The 20,960-nt window shown below is 36.3% G+C and overlaps 1 pseudogene; it reads left to right on the forward strand.

The window, feature by feature from the left end:
- Positions 1-4,927: 4,927 nt before the first annotated feature.
- LOC100659705 (large ribosomal subunit protein uL3-like) overlaps positions 4,928-20,960 on the forward strand; it is a 61,751-nt pseudogene continuing 45,718 nt past the window's right edge.

Genomic DNA, 20,960 nt, shown 5'->3' on the forward strand with positions numbered 1-20,960 from the left:
AATTGAGTCGACAGCAATGGGTTTATATTCGCCTAAAGGCAATGTCAGAAGTCTGAAAGGCATTAAAATATTTAAAAAATCCTACAAGAAAATATCAACTATTGCCACCTTTTATGCAGGTATTCAGGTGAAATTTATAAATCCTCTAAGTCTCATATTATAGTCATTGCATTCATAGCATTAAAAATCCTCTTTGTGTATATTTATTTCTTTAATTTTTATTCTTCAGCAAAAATTCTTCTCACTATTCATATTCTAACTATTATATATTCCGTACTACATATTAATATGTCCAGCTAATTATACTAAGTGTTTATAGAATATATAGCATTGTCTTATGACTAGTGGATAAGTGATACAAAAAAATCAATGACAATAAATGTAATAACCAAAATCTTAAAAGCTGAATAACAGCGACTGAAGTGAGAGAAAATCTTTAGATGAGGAACTTGTGCAATGTTCTATTATAAAGGCACCAACAGTGTACCATGATGTTTATCTTGTCACATACAGAAAGCAAGTATAGGCAATGGATTATATACATACAGGTACATATATGGAAACCCCATTGGTGTAGTGGTTAAGAGCTAAGGCTGCTAACCAAAGTGTCGGCAGTTCAAATACACCACGCGCTCCTATGGGGCAGTTCTACTCTGTCCTGTAGGGTCGCTATGAGTTGGAATCAACTCGATGGCAACAGGTATACACACACACACACATTACATGTATGTGTGTGTGTGTGTATAAACATACACACATCGAGAGAGAGGGAGAGAGGAAGGCTAGGAAGTAGGATGAATACAGGCACTGAGGCACTGAATAGAAAAAAAAGTTTTGCTGCAACAGAGACTATACACAGGAGAATCATAGAAAATAAATTTAGGAAGAAAAAAGAGTTTGACGTTTAAGATAGTTTACTTTGACAGTAATCTATAGGATATACTACAATAGTAATGTTGTATAGAGCTCAAGCGTACATACAAAATACTTTGTTTATAATGTTTTGGAGTGTACATTACATCACATTTTGAAAGTGATGCCATTTTCCAGTTTCAAAATATAAATTGATTACATGATCTGTTATGTATTATCCCAATGTCCAAAAAAATTCCGAATTTTAATTCATGTTTTTAATTTTTATTCAAAAGCTGAACATTCATATAATCAGGTCAATATAACAACTTTACCCTTCAATGAGCTAAAAATTTGGATTTTTATTATTAGTTGCAATAGCTTCTTTTTGATGTCTATTTCTCCTTCAAATGAAAAGATCAGTTTCATCCTTCCTTAAAACCTATGTCCCATTAGTTCTGATGGAAAGCTTCAGCTTTCAAAACATCCATTAGAACAAACATTGAATTTTCTCAAGTCTTTAGAGGAAATAAGCAAACGTACATTATGTGCAGAGACTTTGTAGTGTCCTTATTTTTTGTGGCATCCAGCACATTATTGGCCCTTGATAAATATTAAATAATGATGATTATGATAAAATGCTAAAATATCTCATCTTTTAAATCACCAAACTATCAAATTTTATCATTGACACATGACTTTAAAATAGCTGGGGGGAATAGAAAAAGCTCTTAAATTTCCTTAGGTCATTTTGAAAAAACAAAACAATTGGCATACATGACAGCCTCCCATCTATCCGTGTATTTAATAAAGCCAAACGTGGTGAAGACTAATGTACCATGCTGATGTTTGCAGAATTTCATTAATGTATTTCCAAGACTATCATAACTCATTCACCTCTGCTGAGTTTATGAGCCATGGTTTTGCTCCAGCACATAAAACCAGTTTGCCTAACACATTGCAACGACTAGTAATATCAAAGATGACACTTCACACTGTGAAACAAGGTGACTCATTTATTCTCCCTTCCCCAATGTAGGAGGACAATGGAGTCATTTAAATTAGCATGGAAATTGAGAACATGTACAAAGTCACTAAGTGATTGTACCTGGCCCTATGTAATCAAAAGCTTATTATTATTTTAATCACAAAATTCAAAATGTTACAGCAAAGGAAGTATTACCTTTGCACAGTAATACGAGTATCAGCTTGTTGTGGTTAGGTGCCATCAAGTCAGTGACAAATCTCCCTGTAACAAAAGATGCTATTATTGAGTTGTACCCATGAAAAATGTTGAACTGGTAAATATTGTGTTATCAGTATTTTTGCAGCAATAGATAAATAGATTAAAAAAAAATCTTATCAGACTTTGAACAGAAGAGATTTTTTCTAACCCAATAAATATTTTCTATAAATAAAAAAATACTGTTGTCAATTTCTACTGCTAAATGGAATGACTTTTTTAAATTCCCAAATAGCTTTAATAACATGCTAATAACATATATATGTAGATAAACATTTTATTAAACTTCCAAATAATAATACAGAAAGGACTTAAATAAGAGATTCATCAAATATACAGCACTTATTTTTATTTATAATTAGATTTAAGCAGACATATGACTTGAGGATATATTCATAGGTCATCTATTTCACCCTATGCCACCTTCTTTAGAGAGCCTATTAGAATTCTAATGCTGTTAATCTCACAAGAAAATAAACAATATTGAGTGTGTTTATGGCTATCAGCCAAACAAGTGAAGTAGCAAACAGGCAAACAAACCAAATCAATGCCTGCAAGAACAGGCTTCTGTGTACCTCTCTGTCCTTCTCTCCTAACAATTACCATACTCTCCTACACCCCATTTGCTTCTCTCCTGCCTCACTGGCCTTCATCTTTCACTTCATTATGCCAAATGTATCCTATCTCAGATCTAATGTACTTGCTTCCCATTCTGTTTGGAAAGCTCAAAGGCAGTTTCCTGCATGGTTGCCTCCTTCTGATCCTACAGGTGTTAGTTTATCTTATTATGATGCAGGTGAAAGAGAATGAATCTCACATCCACTCACAAATACTGGGAATTGGTGTGGTTTTATGGATTTAGGACCAATACGGTGGAATATTGAAAGGAGTTTTTTTAATTAGAAAGCAACAGTTTAAGTTTTGTTTTGCTACTTAAATGCTAAGTAACATTGTGATATTGGACACATCACTTACTTATTTAAACATTTTTATCTCATCTGTAAAAATATAATGCTTGTATCCACACTGCTGAACACACATTCTTAGACGAGTACCTGGTATTGAATGTGTGCATTTAGAGTGGTGCCCAGTTAGGATTTTCCTAGCTTCAGTATCCACGGTGATTTGAAAAGGTCCTCACATTGCCAAAAAGTGGAGTAAAAGAAAAGATGCCCTTCATCAGGCATCTGGCATGCAGTGCAGATACGAAATACAAAAGTTGGAAGACCACTTTCTAAATTGCCCGTATTATAAACTCCAGTGAGACTTTAAACTGGTTTTAAAGTATTGATAACAACTCTGTGAAACTCTAATATTCCAACAAGTGCAGCTGTAAATGATGAAATAGCTCTGTAATTATTTTATCCACAATCACACAAGAAAATTCAAACAGTGAATATGGCAGCATGAACAATGCAGCAAATAATTTGCAAAACAACCAGGATCTGAGGAAAAGAAAAAAAGGCAATTCAAAAAGCAACAGCATAGAGACATTTCCTTAGCCCTAGTTGTATGGGTTTCCCATATTCCTTACGGAATATATAATGTAATAAATTCTTCACAGGTTGTCTTTAGTTCTTATGCTCATCTTAATTGTCCAGTTAACTGAATACAGTTCACCCCATTACATGTGTATTTATTCTCAAGTAAACTTTTAACTGTCTCCATGTTTGACCTTGGAGGACTCATCCTTACAGTCAAGCATGCCAAACAATTCAGACCACCATAAACAGATAGAATGCATTTATATACATAAATCTGACGACACAGTAATTAAAATTCATGCACAAAAAGCAAAGTAAAAATGGAGTAATATATAAAACACAATACAGAACCAAAACGCCAAGTTTCTAAATTTCTTTAGCTTTCTTATAAAAAATCATTAAGGGAAAGAACACAACTTAATCTAAAAGCACGCAGATGAAATCAACAGGTAGCTACCAGCAAAGAAAAAAAAAAAAACAAAAACTGGAAAGGTGGTAAACATGACTCATGGTTTGAAGAAATATAATTTAAAATTTTACTGGGTTTTTTAATTAGATAAAAGTTTCTACCTAGCAATATTCACAAACAGCAACATGTTTAAAAATGAAAAACATTGGTGAAGGTATTATGAAAAGAAGCACTTCCAGGAAGTTAGAGTTTGAGAATCAAACAACTGCTCTGGAAGGCAGTAGGACAGTATTTGGTGGATTCATTCAGTCAACATACATTTTTGAGTACCTCTGTGTTCCAGACATTTTCCTAAGTGAAGAAATTGTATAAAAAAATGAGAACTCATAAACATTTCAAATCTCATGTATATTACATTCAGGGAAGGACAATAGTCAATAGATAAGTTAGTAGGTCAAAAGTGTATTTCCTCAGTTGGTAATGCTGTAGAGAAAAATACAGCAAGGAATAGGTTAGGAATTGCCAGGAAAGAGGGTTAAAATTATGAATGGAAGGGAAAAGTTTGGTCTTAGTGTGAAGGTGGCAATTCAAGATCTGGGAGAAGTCAGTCAGTAAGGCCTGTTGCAAAAATCCTGAGTACTAGGAAAAACAAGAATGACAGTATGCCTAGCAGAGGAAATAAAATGGAGAGTGATGGGAAAGGAAGTAGAGAGATAGCAGAGAAGGGAGGATACGTCATGCAGGGTGTTGGTAGTCAATTTAAGGATTTTGACATTTACTCTGAGGTGGAAAACCATTGTCAGAGTTTAAGAAGATGAGTGTCATTATCTGATTTAGATCTGACTAGTGGCTGACTCTGGCTCAGGGTAACTACAAAGATATAAGGACAGCCATGATATAGGACTAGTTCAAAGGTGATTGTGGTAATCTTTGGCAGAGATGATGGTTACTTGGATACAGTGGCATCACTATGGGTGCCAGAGGTATGGACCATATCCCCTGACACTGTCAGAGGGGGTGACACCTAGGATCTGTGATGGTGGTGCTAGTATCTCCAAGGGAGGGGCTGCCAAGGCAGTGATGTCACTAGGGTTGGTGTCACCCATCACCCAGTGCAGTAACCCGTCACCCCCATCACCTGTCAGGGTGAGGTAGACCAGGCTGTGGCACCAGCCACTGAGCGGAGAGAAGGATCTCCACCTTGGCCAATGGGAGATGGGAAGAACTTCAGGGCTGGGAGAGGCAGGCCCCATTCCTGGTGCTCACCCTACATGGGGCAAGACAGGGCCTGGCCACTGTGCCCATGGGAGAGGGTTCTCTGGCCAGCCCCACTCACAAGGGTGGTGACACCATGAGTTACCACATTGGGTGACATTAACCCCAGTGATGCCACAGCATGGATATAAATATTTTTCCACATAGCGCCAATAAGATACACTGATGGCCTTGTTGTGGAGTGTACAAGAGGGATTATGGATGATAAGGTTTTGGACATAAGTGACAAGAAGAATGGAGTAGCTATTTGCTGCAAAGCAAATTTTGCAGTGTGACAGGAAATGTCGAGTCTGGTGTACACATTATTGTTGAGCAGCCTATGGACATAAGACATGTTGATCGCACAATTGGATAAAAGCCTGCAAATCGGATGAGGGGTTCAGACTGATATATTAATGAAGGAGTCTTTAGCTTTTAGATGATATTTAAAGTCATGAGGTCTAAACATTGATATTAAGTGTGAGTTTTGATAAAGAAGAGAGGTTTCAGAACTCAGTCCTGAGGCATTAAATTATTTAGTGGTGTCAAAAAGGAAAACGAAGGAGCAAAGTATACTGAGAATGCTGACAAGTGATGTAGGAAAAACACCAGGAGAGGCTGGTGTTTTTAAACAAAGTTTAAAAAATAACAGTATTTCAACAAGGAGGTGGAAGTTAACTTTGTCAAAAATTGTTTGTTGAAACGTCAAGTTTGCAATTGGATTGAGCAATGTTGATAACCATTTTGAACTAAATAATTCCCTAAACATTTTGACTGAAGTAAAAATAGTATTGATGTGGAACGGATTCCAGAGAGAATGGAAGGAGATGGATTAGAAATGTTGAGTGTAGAATTTTATTTTAATGGAGATTAGTGGTGACTTTTGTGGGTAGAGACGCAGAGGAGTTAGTAGCTTATGTGGTAGGTACTTGTTGAATTATTCTCCTGATTGGTTCTAATTCCTTAGCGACATAAGTAGGAAGGCATTCCACTAAGAGTGACAACAGGAAAGGGAGAATGAGCAGACTGTATGGTTGGCTAGGTTTGATGGGAAATATCAAGTTAAATTAGTTGTAGTCAGCTAAGTCTTGCTGGCGGTGGGGTTTTCTTTCGGTGGGTAAGTCTTGAGAAGCTGGTAATGGAAGTATGGTCTGCATTTTAGGGTTTACTCAAGGCTCGAAGGCAAGTCCAAGCTCAGGGATCTGTGGGCAGGAGAGAAGCCTGATTAAAATTTGGTCAAGAGAAATCAGAGGGTAAGAAACAGGGCAATTTTGAATTTTTTGTTATTATTTTTTACACACATCTTTATAAATATCTGTATGGATCTTTTGGCATTTTATATTTTCATTTTAGTATCTTTTTTCTGTATAGAATATTATACTCATGTGACAGAAAGTTAAAACAATACTCATAGCCTTGTGTATTTCAGAGTAGAACTCTTCCACAGGGTTTTCAAGGCTATGACCTTTCAGAAGCAGACAGCCAGGAATTTCTTCCAAGGTGCCTCAGAGTGAGTTCAAACTGCCAACTTTTTTGTTAGAGGTTGAGAGATTAACCATTTGTGTCATCCAGAAGCAAAATATTCATCACCTTTTCCCAAGTTTGAAATTCTTGTATTATTTATTCAAATATCTGTTGTGAGACAAGGACATATTAATTCAACAAATCTTCCTTCTTAACTTTTGTTTTACGCATTTACTTTGTGTAATGTCTCACACACATTTTTCTTGAGATGCACCGGGAAGGTAGGATCACTGTTAAAAGTCAGTGTCTTTCAAGTTGTGAAAATACTAGAGCACTTTAAAATAAGACTGTTGGAATGTTTGCATTTTCAAAGCCTTCCAACTGTGAAATTCCCTAAACATTGTGATTTCAGTCAAATCACATGCAACTCCTTCTAGGTTTCTTCTGACAACTATCTCCTTATTTTCGTTGTTGTTGTCAGGCATGTCCAGTCAGTTCCAACTTGCAGTGACCCTATGTACAGCAGAACGAAACACTACCTGGTTCTGCACCATCCTTACAATCCTTGCTATGCTTGAGCCCACTGTTGCAGCCGCTGTGTCAGTCAATCTCATTGAGGGTCTTCCTCTTTTTCACTGACCCTTTACTTTATCAAGAATGATGTCCTTATTCAGGGACTGGTCCCTCCTAATAACATTTCTCTCCTGATAACATGCCTCCTATTGTTATACTTTAAAATTTAACTTTTGGTAAATTGTAATAATTTCATTAAGCCTAAATTTTATGTGAATTTCAAAGGAATTTGAAGGATAACAGTACTGAAGTGACAACACAGATAAATACACAACTAAATAAGCTAAAATAAAATCTTGCTAAGCTGTTGGATACATGTACAATCCAAAGGAAAAATTTTATAAGGTGTCTCTCAATTATGCCCAGACATTTATATAATCTAATAATCACTGTGTACTATTTGCTAGGACTCAGAAAATTTTTGATAAAGTAACCATAATCAAAGTGTCTTTAAAAATTTACAAATTTAATAATTCATAAATAAATTCAAAGATACAATTTAACCTGAACTTTATTATAAACAAATTTTAATATTTTACTCACCATTTTTTTTTATGTGAGGCTATAGTAATAAATGACTCCAACACTTTGGCGTTTATGATTATGTGTTACTGATTGACTGTAGGTTGCCAATTGCTTTGCTCTTATTCTAAGTGTCTTCTCATTTTGGGACCCAGCCTGGAGACTAGGCCCCATGTGGAAGAGAGAGAAGAACAAGAGCAGCTGGAAATATATGTGTCTTTAAGGATCTACTCAAAACAGGCTATATCATTTCAGCACCATTGCCTAAGCTAAGCAAGTCACGTGGAAAGTATACTCCATCTATAAGGAGACACTGCAAGTTAGATGATCCGGACAGGCACACAATCCTCTCGCATGGAAGGGAGGAACCAGGTATTCGAAACAATTATCCAGTCTACCACACACATACACACACACATTCCTGAAAGTAGTAGAAGACTCAAATTAAAACCCTCTCCCAATTCTGACCCTTTCTTTCAATCCCCAGGTAAGCACTGTTTATATCTTCTTTGTGAATTGTTCCAGATGTGCTTTGTATATATAGAAACATGTAATAGGTTTACAATAGTTCAGTTGACATTACATACTCTTACGCAGTTGACTTTTTTGTTTTGTTTTTCTATTCTAGAGCAGCCCATTTGAAATGATTATGCTCTTGAATTTAATTAGTTCAAATAAAAGACCATAGAGGGACCAGCCGGTTCTGTAATATTGTTGCATTCAGTGCTGGCAACCAAACCAATGGTCTTACTCGTCTCTCACCTTCTATCCTGACAGAACCTAGCCCTTAAGGTAGAAGCTGGAAATGAGAAATACATGCTGTTCTGAGCTACATTATAGCTGCTAGGTTGGGAAGGAATGAGTTACATGTGATTACCTTCCCAGCAAGACATTATTTAAGGAAACTCATAGTAATGATTTTGTTTGTTAATTAACAGTTCAAGGTTCAAACTGGGTACAGTTGCCTTCCCTGCCTCTTAGGATATTGATATGTGAGTATGAGGTGCTTGGAGACGCTGCAGTCAACTTGCAAAGGGTGATTGGACCTAGCTCACACACTAGGAGAGTAGAGGAAAAGTCCAGGTCACTGGCAAAATCACTCAAGTGCTCAACCAACTCTCAACGAAATAATACAGCTAGCACAACTGGCTATGCATTGTTTAGACTCTCCTTCCCTCCTGCAAGTGCCGCTGCTCACTTTGTTGTGTCTTGTAGCTTCAAGCATCTACTTAATATACAATGCAGATCAAAATTCCCATTCTGAAGATGTGTGTGTTTATTTTATGCTTTCACTTGCATTAATGTAAATATCTAAATTTCATTGTATCAGATATTTTTCATAGTTGGTTGATTGTGATCTCTCTCTTTTTTTTTTTTTATTGACAATGCTTTAAAAAAATGGTAAGTTTTTATTATTTTAGTGGGTTCCCAGAGGAGAGAGCACAATTTTTGGCACTAAAATTCCAGCCCAGTTATTGCATCAAACTAACTTATTGTCAGCCATTTATTCTTCACATTAGATGTTATAATTTGAAGTATCACTCAGGGTACCTAGTCACCATACTACTACAATATAACTTAATTTCTCACTGCATAAATTTTCCATCTTGAGATCTGTAAGTACTTAAAGATCAGTTTTAAATATAGACGTATTTGCTAATTGCACTATGAACTAGCATAAGAATGTACCAAAACATAAACACCTTCAGGCTTGAATTACTGTTTCTTTTCTTCTCTCAGCTAAAGGATCAAAAAGATGTTGATTTTTGTGGCAGTATTGTTCTTGATAATAGAATTTTAAAAAAAGTAAGACTCAAATGGCATTCTACAGGTGCCAGCGTTATCAGAAAGCAGTTTTTAACAAAAATCTTCACATACAGATCAACCTAGCAAGTACTTACCTAATGATCTCTTCATTCTGACAGTCCCTTCATCAGAGGTAAATAGATACTGATTGGTTAGCTGATTGGAATCATGCCCCTCTTAAAAACTATGTGATTGAAGAGTGAAGGAAGCATAGTACAAGGGGGTGTTGGACAGATTCAAATTTTCTTCCACTGAATCTCCAATTTTTCCAAATGGGAACTTGTCTATTTGAGAGATTTGATAACTTATCTTAAAACCATTTTTTTTTTTTTGCCAAATCATTAAGGCTTTGAATAATCTAAGTGCATAAATTCATGAAAATTAATTTGAAGAAAATAAGTTAGAAATTTCTAGATAAAATGTCTTAACATTGTAAGAGCAACCTATCTTTTTATTTTCAGTAATGAGAGGTTAAAATAATATTAATATATCTTTTTAATTTTTTTCTGTTGAAGTTTAAAAAGAATAAATTCCTTTCTAAGACATAGTTTTTAGATTCTGAAATTCTAAGTCATATTGTAAACAGTTCATTTTCATTTGTACGTGGTAGAAGCTTGCAAATATAATGAACATACCTCTAGCGGGCACAACAGAGATTGTGTTTCAATTCTTTAAGCCTTAAATGTGAGCAGAAATGGTAATAAGTGACAAATTAAAGTTGCCAAAATTAATCCTTAAAAAGGTTAAAAATCCAGCAAATCACCTGCTTAGGCTTTGTGATGAAAATCTATGTGAAATCAAAGTCTGTAAAATTCAAAAACAATGAAGAAATAAATTCTCATATTCATCACTATGAAGACTTTTTTTTTAATAAAGTTTTATTTGCTCAGACAAGGCACAATCATTTCTTGTTATGTTTAATAGCTGGCTTGAGCATTTTAATCTCTAACTTCTCTAAGTCACTCTCCGTGGATGTCTTCTCAGTAATATATAAAAAACAATCTATGCAAACACAGTTTCACATTATAGTTTTCAATCTGATAGCTGTTCTCAGTTTCTTCAGGTAGCAAATCTGGAGTCTTCTCTATTTTTTGACATTAAAAAAAATTGCTGTCGAGTCAAATTCTGACTCATAGTGACCCTATAGGACAGAACAGAATTGCTCCATGGTTTCCAATACTGTAATCTTTAAGGAAGTAGAGTTGGCACATCTTTCTCCTGCAGAGCAGCTAGTGGGTTTGAAACACCAAACTTTTAGTTAGCAGCCAAGCACCCAACCACTGTGCTACCAGGGCTCCATTTTTTGACTCGGAGCATATATAATAAGCAATCCATTTTGGCATTTAGAGAGTGAATAATATTGTAGCCTCTAGAGCTTAAATGTCAAGTAGCTAAAGCAAAAGGAAGAAATGATGTAATAAAAGAACTGAACAGAAGATTTCAAAGACAAAAAAAAAGTATTATAATGACGTGCAAAGATCTGGAGATAGAAAACCAAAATGGAAGAACACACTCAGCATTTCTCAAGCTGAAAGAACTGAAAGAAAAATTCAAGACTCAAGCTGCAATAGTGAAGGATTCCATGGGAAAAATACTAAATGGCACAGGAAGCATCAAAAGAAAATGGCAGAAATAGACAGAGTCACTAGACTGAAAGAACTGGTCTGTGTTCAACCATTTAAAGAGGTAGCATATGATCAGCAACCTATGGAACTGAAGGAAGAAGTTCAAGCTACGCTGAAGGCATTGGTCAAAAACAAGGCTCCAGGAATTGATGGAATGCTAACTGAGATGTTTCAGCAAACAGATGCAGCACTGGAAGCACTCACTCGTCTATGCCAAGAAATTTGGAAGAAAGCTACCTGGCCAACTGACAGGAAGAGATCCATATTTATGCCTATTTTCAAGAAAGGTGATCAAACCAAATGTGGAAATTATTGAATAATATCATTAATATCCCATGCAAGTAAAATTTTTGGTGAAGATCATTCAAAAGGGGCTGCAGCAGTATATTGACAGGGAACTGCCAGAAATTCAAGCCAGATTCACAAGAGGCCTTGGAACCAGGGATATTTTTGCTGATGTCAGATGGATCCTGGCTGAAAGCAGAAAATATCAGAAAGATGTTTTCTTGCATTTTATTAACTATGCAAAAGCATTCAACTGTGTGGATCATAATACATTCTGTATAAAATTGTGGAGAATGAGAATTCCAGAACACTTAATTGTGCTCATGAGGACCTTGTACATAGATCAAAAGGCAGTTGTTTGAACAGAACAAGGGGATAATGTGTGGTTTAAAGTCAGGAAAGGTGTGCATAAGGGTCATATCTTTTCAGCATGCTTATTCAATCTGTATGTTGAGCAAATAATCTGAGAAGCTGGACTGTATGAAGAAGAATGGAGCATCAGAACTGGAGGAAGACTCATTAACAACCTGCCTTCTGCAGGTGACACAACCTTGCTTGTTGAAACTGAAGAGGACTTGAAGCACTTACTGATGAAGATCAAAGACTACAGCCTTCAGTATGGGTTACACCTCAACATAAAGAAAACAAAAATTCTCACAACTGGATCAATAAGCAACATCATGATAAACGGAGAAAAGCTTCAAGTTGCCAAGGATTTCATTTTACTTGGATCCACAATCAACACCCATGGAAGCAGTAGTCAAGAAACAAAAAGGCACATTACACTGGGTAAATCTGCTGCAAACAACCTCTTTAAAGTATTGAAAAGGAAAGATGTCACTTGAGACTAAGGGCCTCCTGACCCAATCCATGGTATTTTCAATTGCATCATATGCATGTGAAAGCCAGACAATGAATAAGGAAGACCTAAGGAGAATTGAAGCCTTTGAATTACGGTGTTGGCAAAGAATATTGAATATACCATGAACTGCAAGAAGAATGAGCAAATCCGTCTTGGAAAAACTAGCGCCAGAATGATCCTTACAAGCAAGGATGGTGAGATTACATCTTACATACTTTGGACACGCTATCAGGAGGGATCAGTCCCTGGAGAAGGACATTGTGCTTGGTAAAGTAGAGGGTCAGTGAAAAAGACGAAGACCCTCAAGGAGATGGATTGACACAGTGTCTGCAACAATGGGCTCAATCATAACAAAGATTGTGATCATGGTGCATTACCGGGCAGTGTTTCGTTCTTTAGTACGTAAGGTCGCTATGAGTTGGAACTGACTCAACAACACCTAACAACAACAATGGAGCCAGAAAACGGAAAGCTAGCTCCACTTTTCTCTACATTTGTGACCTTCGGCATATTATTTAAGCTTTCTAACCACCAGTTTTCTCAGTTTAAAAAAAGCAAAAATATGTTGCTTACCTCATAGAGTTGTTCTGAGAACTGAAATAGTGGAAAAATTTCTAGTATATAGAAGGTCTCCAAAATGGTAACCAGTATTACTAAGAAAACAGTTTCCTTAAACAAATCATTTGGTTTATATCTAACATTGAACTGTGCCATTAAAAAAAAAAAAAAAAAAAAACATATCAAACTCGTTACCATAGAGTAGATTTTGATTCATAGCGACCCTAAAGACAAAATGAAACTTCCCCATAGGGTTTCCAAGTAGCAGCTGTGGATTCAAACTGCCAACTTTTTGGTTAGCAGCTGAGCTCTTAACCACTGCACCACCAGGGCTTCAGATACTAAAGTGGGATAGAAAAACAATATATCTCTCTAGGTAAACAGTATAAGAAAAGAAGATTTAGAGTTATTTAAGAGAAATACAAGGAAGCGGGGCAAGTGGCAAAGTGAGTGGTCCTACAATGAGATACCATCTCACCCCAGCTAAAATGACACTGATTAAAACAAAACAAAACAAAACAAAAAAACAGATAACAACAAATGTTGGCGAGGATATGGGAAGATTGGAACCCTTATTCATTGCTGGTGGTGCTGTAAAATAGTACAACCACTCCAAAAAAAAAAAAAAAAACAATATGATGCTACCTCAGAAAACTAGAAATAGAACAGCTCTAAAAGATCCAATAATCCCACTCCTAGGGATACACCCTAGATACTAAAAGTAGTCACACAAACAGATATATTCACTCTTAAGTTCATTGCAGATTTATTCACCATAGCAAAAAAAAAAAGGAAAGACCAGAAGGGCTAATCAGCAGATGAACTGATAAACAAAATGTGGAACATGCACACAACAGAAAACTATGCAACCATAAAGAAAACAATGATTCTGCAATACATATTATAACATGGATGAACCTGGAGGGCATAATGCTAAGTGAAATAAGTCAAGCATATAAGGACAGGTATTGTATGATCGTCATTTATAAAAAGACCAGAATAGACATATATAAAGAGATCAATGTTCCTTGATGGTTATCCGGGGGAAGAGCAGAGGGAGGGGGAAGCATGCTGTCGACAGTAGCTACTTGATATTGTTGGTGTTGGGAAAAGTGGCACTGAATGTGGGTGTACAGAGCACAGAATGACTAAAGTAAATGATGCCACTGAGAAACAATCATGAGAAAAGAATGCCTGTACCAAAGAATTTGACATATGTAAAAGGGCGCCAACTACAACAAAGTACAAAAAACTAGTTTAGGATCACGTATGGGTTGGTACAGGTATAGACCTGTATGTGTAGATTCAGGTGGATTCACACATGAGAACAGATAGAAATATCTACGTACGCATGCAAATACAGATTTGTGTGGGCAAGCACATATAATTCATTGAAGATGCAACTACGAATACTCCTCAGGCATAACCAAACACCTGAAATTGTTTCTAGGTTTGAAAGCTTAGGAGCCTAGTCTCATAAGACAGCTCAGTCGATTGCCATAATAGAGCTCACAAAGTTCATGTTTGCATTCTAGTGAACCAAGTAGTGTCTGGGGTCTTAAAAGCTTGTGATCTGCCATCTACATACAAATATTGTTCTCTAGTCATCGGGAGCAAAAAAGTACAAAAGGTAATGAAAATCACAGAGAAGAAACAAATCTACAAGATTGATAGCCTACAGGAGCCACAACCTCAGGTACCTGAGACCAGAATACTAGATAGTACCAGGCTACTACCACTGACCAATCTGATAGGAGGCACAATAGATGATCCCAGTTAGACCCATTGCTGTTGTCGTTGAATTGTTGGGAGAAAAAATGCAGAACAAAACTCAAATTCTTAAAAAAAAAGGCCAGACAAATTGGACCACCTGAGGCCAGAGGTCTCCCTGAGACTATTGTCCGGAGACACTCTTTAAACCTTGAACCAAATCTATCTTCTGAGATCACTTTTTAGAAGAAAAGCAGAGTGACACACAAATAAAGGGTATTACCCATTAGATGAGTGCTTTACTAAAAAATCATCTGTATGAGTCCAAAAGTCAATATTTAATCCAAAGCAAAGAGAAGATAAAGGGACAGGGAAATTAGAGTACCAGAAATGGAACAACCAGAGTATAATTAAAGAGAATGTTGACACAATGTGAAAAATGCAACTAATATCTTTCAATAATTTGTGTGGAAATTGTCAAATGGGAACTTAACAATAAAATATTTAAAAAAAAAAGGGAGAGAGAGAGAAATACAAAATCACAGGTACTATTTTGTATTTGCAGGTTACCTGGTCAAGAAAGGCTTCTCTAGTAAGGTGATACCTGCCCAAAGACCTGCAGGAATAGAACAAAGGCCATAGAGATATCTATGGGAAGAATGTACTCAGCAGATGACAGAGGAAGTGTCATCTCCAAAGAATTCATTGCTGAAAACATGTCATTGAATGAGACCCTTTGCCAAAATTTATAAAAAAAAAAAAACTTCAAGGACACAAAAATATCTCTCTTAGGAATACTGTTTTTAAAAAAACTAATCTTATTTAAGGCATTTGAATACACATCTTAAAGGCTAAAAATAGGAGAAGGAAAATAATGATAAGGAATGTTTGATACAAAATCCCCTTATGCACCAGGTTTGATTGAGGGGAATTTGTATCTTTTTTCACTGCAGTAGTATACGTGTGAAATACTTTTCCCAGTGTAACCTACTTTGCTGTTTAGACAACTGGAGTGCTCTTTCTAACAGAAAACTTTGTATGAATGCAATTAGAATTTAGATGCCCGATCTTAAAATATTAACACGAATCTTAAGCCTGAGAAATTTCTAGATGCAATTTTGAGATGCAATAAAAGGCTCTCAAATTGATTGTATCATTAATATGCTAAAAGAATTGTTACTGGAACTTTTTATTGCCTCAGTCAACAGAGGACAGGAAAACTTCCTTTGACTTTACTGTTTGGATTAGGAAATAAATCCAATTAATTTCTCTTGCCATTAACCTTCCTCGTGAACTTACTGAGCTTTAGTGGATCCTTGATTGGTAGCCATTAAAATGGAATGTAATTAGCAGGATCCTAATTGTAGCTAACTCATTTCAAGAAATAATTTTCTGGCTCTTTTCATTCCACAGAGAGAAACCAAAATCACATATTTTTATTTGGCAATTAAAAAAACTACAAAAATGATGAAAAAGATTGCTTCCTTCTGAATTAATTAAGTCGTGGATATAATTTATTGGCTTTCACATAAATTCCTTATGTCATTCTCATTTAATTAGTAAGCCTATTATGTGATTTTCATTGTGGAAAAGAGAAACAATAGATGTATTATAGAAAGCCTATGGAGCAGTTGTACTCTGTCCTGTAGGGTCACTAGAAGTCAGAACTGACTCCACAACATATGATACGGCATGGAAGAAGTTGTGATTTATTTAGCAAAATAAGCCATCATCAAAATAACAATTATATTATTTTTAATTATTGAAAGTCAAATAAATACTCCAGTAGTTTTGTATGGGGAGAGATCACTTCGTGTTAAGGAGAGGCAGATAATTTTCTCATTTTAACTTAGATTTGTGGTAAACTTTATAGAGCTCTTGGTGGATGATTTGAGAAAAGCCACACACTTAAGTGAGAATATATAAAGATTCTTTCTAAAGCTGTGATTATGCTTACTTCATGTCCACCTCTTGTAATGCCAGCAAAGGATGATATGAGGAGGTGTTTTTAAAGATAAAATATATATTGGCAAGTTGGAAATATAATTTTGAGGTTGATTACGAAATGTTTGGAATGCAGCCTAAGGTTTTCATTTTATATTTAGAACTAAAATATTTATACAATATTTGTATTTATTTATATTAATATATATTTGTATTCATAGAACACATTTATTGGTATCATAAACATAGGCACCTGTAATTCACTCTTGAACAAAATTGTGATCTCTGTCTTCACACAGCTGACATTCCATGAGAAAGTGAGACAATAATTAACAAATCTAATGAATAGTAAATGAAATACTAAAAAGAGAAAGATATGTCTTAGTTATTTAGTGCTGCTATAACAGAAATACCACAAGTGGATGGCTTTAACAAACAGAAATTTATTTTTTCACAGTTTAGGAAGCTAGAATTCCCAATTAGGGTGTCGGCTCTAGGGGAAGGCTTTCTCTGTTGGCTTTACAGAAAAGTCCTTGTCTCTTCTGAGCATTTTCTCCTGGGCAATTTTTGTGTAGCTTGACATCTCTCTTCCCCCATCTCTGCTTGCTAGCTTGCATTTAATCTCTTTTATATCTCAAAAGAGATTGACTCAAGATATACTCTACACTAATCCTGCTTTGTTAACATAACACACAGACTAGCCATTCCCAAATGGGATTATAACCACTACCATAGAGGTTAGAGTTTACAACACATTATTGGGAGACACAATTCAATCCATGACAAATGCTACAGAAAAAAAGTACAGAAAAAAGCAGTTTTTTTTTTTTTTAGTAGACTTTGTTATATAGTATATGTATTATTTATAAAATATATTGATTTCTATAGTAGATTTCAATGAGAAGGTCTTAAAAGAAATTAGGAGTTATTCGTAGACATAATAAGGGAGAGCATTCAGGCCTGAGAAAGTGGCTAATAAAAATTTCCTAAGTTAGAAGTATGCCTACTGTGTTTGGAAAGTGGGAAAGAATGTGGTTAGCATATCTGAAACAAAGGGAGAGATTGTTACTACAATTTCACAAGTTAGAGCTGCCTGCCACAAACAGCTAATTCTTAAGACAGGGGTGAAGTTGGTAGCAAGAGCTTTATTATATGTATCGGTATACGGAGACAGAGGGGAATGATCTCTTACTAAATCTGTCTCAAGAAACGAGAGTCCAGCTGGGGTTTTATAGGCAACAAGGGACATGGGCTTTAGGAGCTTGTAGAATGTCCATTCTCCTTCTGTGTGGTTTTGGTGATCACATCTCAAACATGTTGATGTCTTCCTGCCATTATCCCGTCAGTCCAGAGGATGACTAGCACCATCCTGGTGATCACCTTCCTGTTTGACAGGCTTAAATTGATACCACTTGTTTTTCCACGGTCCCAGGGGAAACACTAGTTAACTTTTAATTTTTAGTGGAGCTAACAGAAAATCATACTTGGAGACAGGGACAGGCTAGGGAAGGGAAAGAAAAAAGAAAAAAGCAAGAAATAGCACAGGTACCGTTCAAGATGTGGCTGAGCAGCCTGTTCCAAGATTATTGAGAATGAGATCAGAGAAGTGATGAGTTTGAATCTTGTATGGCTTTTCAAGCCACTTTAAGGTCAACACAAGGACCTTAAAGGTCAGTTAATTCAAACTCCTATTTTTAACCAATTAACATACCGAGGCCCAGAAAGAATAAAAGACTTGATGAAGTTCTTAAGGAGTTCCCCTTCTAAGAGGGTCCACATCAGTGTAATTCATTTATCATTTCCACAAACATTTAAGCAATTTCTAACCTGCAACAATGGACATTGTAGTAGAGTGAGGGAGAAAGCCGTGAAAGGAGGCAATCGTTTGCCTTGTGATTTTGTTACTAATGGTTTCCCCATGGTAGTGGAGAAACTGTGAGTGGACACATTACACAGGCAGTAAGGGAAGGTTGGTTGGGGAGAGAGTAAGGCCTCCCCGTGAGCGTGGAATGCTGAGAAGTCCTGAAGGACGAGATGTGTGCACAAGGTAGACACATGACAGTAGGTATGCAATGGTGATCGAGGCTCAGGAATCCTCAGGGCTAGGGCACAAAGCGGGGGAGGGAGAGAAGATTACAATTGTAAAACTAAGGTATGTGGGCTTAGCTGAACAACAAAATGCAAAAAGTAAAAGTGCAAGAAAGTTTGGAGAACTGAGAAGGGATGAGAATATGAATGATGTGATATTTGTTAAAAGATGTGAAACTTATCTGAGGGTTTACAGAGAGTGTTGTCTGTCAACTTGGCTAGAGTATGATTCCCAGTGGTTTGTCAGACACTATGCAAGCACCTTCCATTTTGTGATCTGATGTGAACAGCCAAATCAGTTGAAAGAGGTGTTTCCTCGGGGGCAGGATTTGCCTCCAGTATATAAACGGATGTTCTGGCAGAACTCTCTCTCTCCCTCTTTCTCTCAACTCTACGCTTTTCTTGTCTCCTCACCTCTGGTTCTTGGGATGTAAGTCTGCAGAAGTCTGTGATCTGCCACCTGACCTGCAGATTTCAGATTCACCAACACCTGTCCCCCAGGCTGCCACCTGAACAGAGTTTGGGTTCTTCAGCTCCTGCAACCATGTCAGTCAGCTGAGCTCTTCAGCCTGTCACCTGACTCACAAATTTGGAACTTGCCAGGCCCACAATTTCATGAGCCATTTCCTCAGAATTGCAGGAGCCATAATTTTGAAGTGATTTTAGATTTTACTGGTGTTGGCTCTTCTAGAGAACTGAGGCTGAGAGCCATGGGCGGGGGGAAGGGAAGAGCATGGAATTTATGTTTAGACTTATCCTTCCCAAATATCAGTGTATTTTTTCTTTTGGAAAAAAGCAATCCTGAAAATAAGAGAACAAATTAGAACATTATTGCAATAGTGAAGGAAAGAAAACTATATGAACCAAAGGATGGAGAGGAAACAGTAGGATCTGGAAACATATAGCAAGTACTTGGAATACAAGTTAGTGGGTTACTAATTGGGGTAGGTGACAAAAGATGACAGAGTGCCTTTCATGGACAGGGTAGAATGGTGGTGATTTCATTAAAATAAACAATGTAATGACAGGAATTTGACTCTCCTCTTCCTGCAGGTTTCAGAGTCACATCAGAACTAATTTTTGGGGCCAATATCTACTTCCAATAACTATGAGGGCTTCACCTCTAGCTCTCTAAACTTGAATTTACTGTTTGCTTTCAGCCATGGTGATTTCTCTGTTTTTTTTTTTTGTTTCAAAAGTGGCTAAAGAGTTTTTTTTTTTTTTTCTTTTTTTCCCCACATTTCATCTAGCATACATGTGTTTGAGTGAGTGTGTGTGTTTGTGTGTGCACCATCTATCTTGTCCCTGACCTCATCTTTAAAAAATTCGTACTCAACACATACCTTGCTTGGGACATTGCCATTTTCCAAAACTAGAGTAGAATCTGTGAGAAAAATCAGGAAAGAAACAAGAAAAAGTCAATAGGTTCATCAATAAAAAAAAAAAAAAAAAATAGGTCTAGTTTATTTCTGATCAGTTACCATTTTATCTGAGAGATGAAAGATACATGACCAGCTGGAAGGGGAAAGATGCTTTCATTATTATTGTTCTTGTTTGTAGATTTGTTTTTCATTAAATACCAGCAATTGTAATTGAAAATGGCATCAGCACAGTAGTGTTTGTTGCAGCTCCAAGTTTACATTAAAATCTCTATGAAGATACCGAAAAAAAACAAAAACAAACAAAACAGCCACAGCACCTATGAAGTTTAAGGCTGTTGTATAACTAGGATTACGCTCTCAGAGTATTTTCTACTAACTGTTAAGTCTGATGAGGTAGCTAGAGACTAGCGTTTACTCAGTTTTCCTTCAATTATTTCATAACTAGGCTTTGAATCATGAAATAGCCTGCCTCATTTTCCTCCAGGGTAAATTAATCACATCCATTTTTTGTGCTGCTCTATAGATGCTTTACAATTCTCTTAGCACTCACTTCATTCTTCACTGCAACAGAATTGGGTTGGTTGGTATCTATCTCTCTAATGGACTCCTTGATGTCAAGGAAGCATGTATTACTTGTCTTTGTATTTCCTGCAGTGCCTTGTAGTCATGAGGCACTTGAAAATGATTGTTCAATTATTGAATGGGATTTTGTTATTGGAATGGCATTATAATAGAGAGCAATTAAATGTTTTTGTTGTGCGTTGCTATAGTGATTTGAGAGCTACTTCTTGTAATAGAATGAAATAAAATAGGTAGTGACTTGAAACCACATTTTAGTTGACTTGGTGTTCATTACCTTGATATGTAGAAGTCTGTGTTTATAACTCTGTTTTTACATA

Source organism: Loxodonta africana, chromosome 17 (genome assembly GCF_030014295.1).
Source record: "Loxodonta africana isolate mLoxAfr1 chromosome 17, mLoxAfr1.hap2, whole genome shotgun sequence".
NCBI lineage: Eukaryota > Metazoa > Chordata > Mammalia > Proboscidea > Elephantidae > Loxodonta > Loxodonta africana.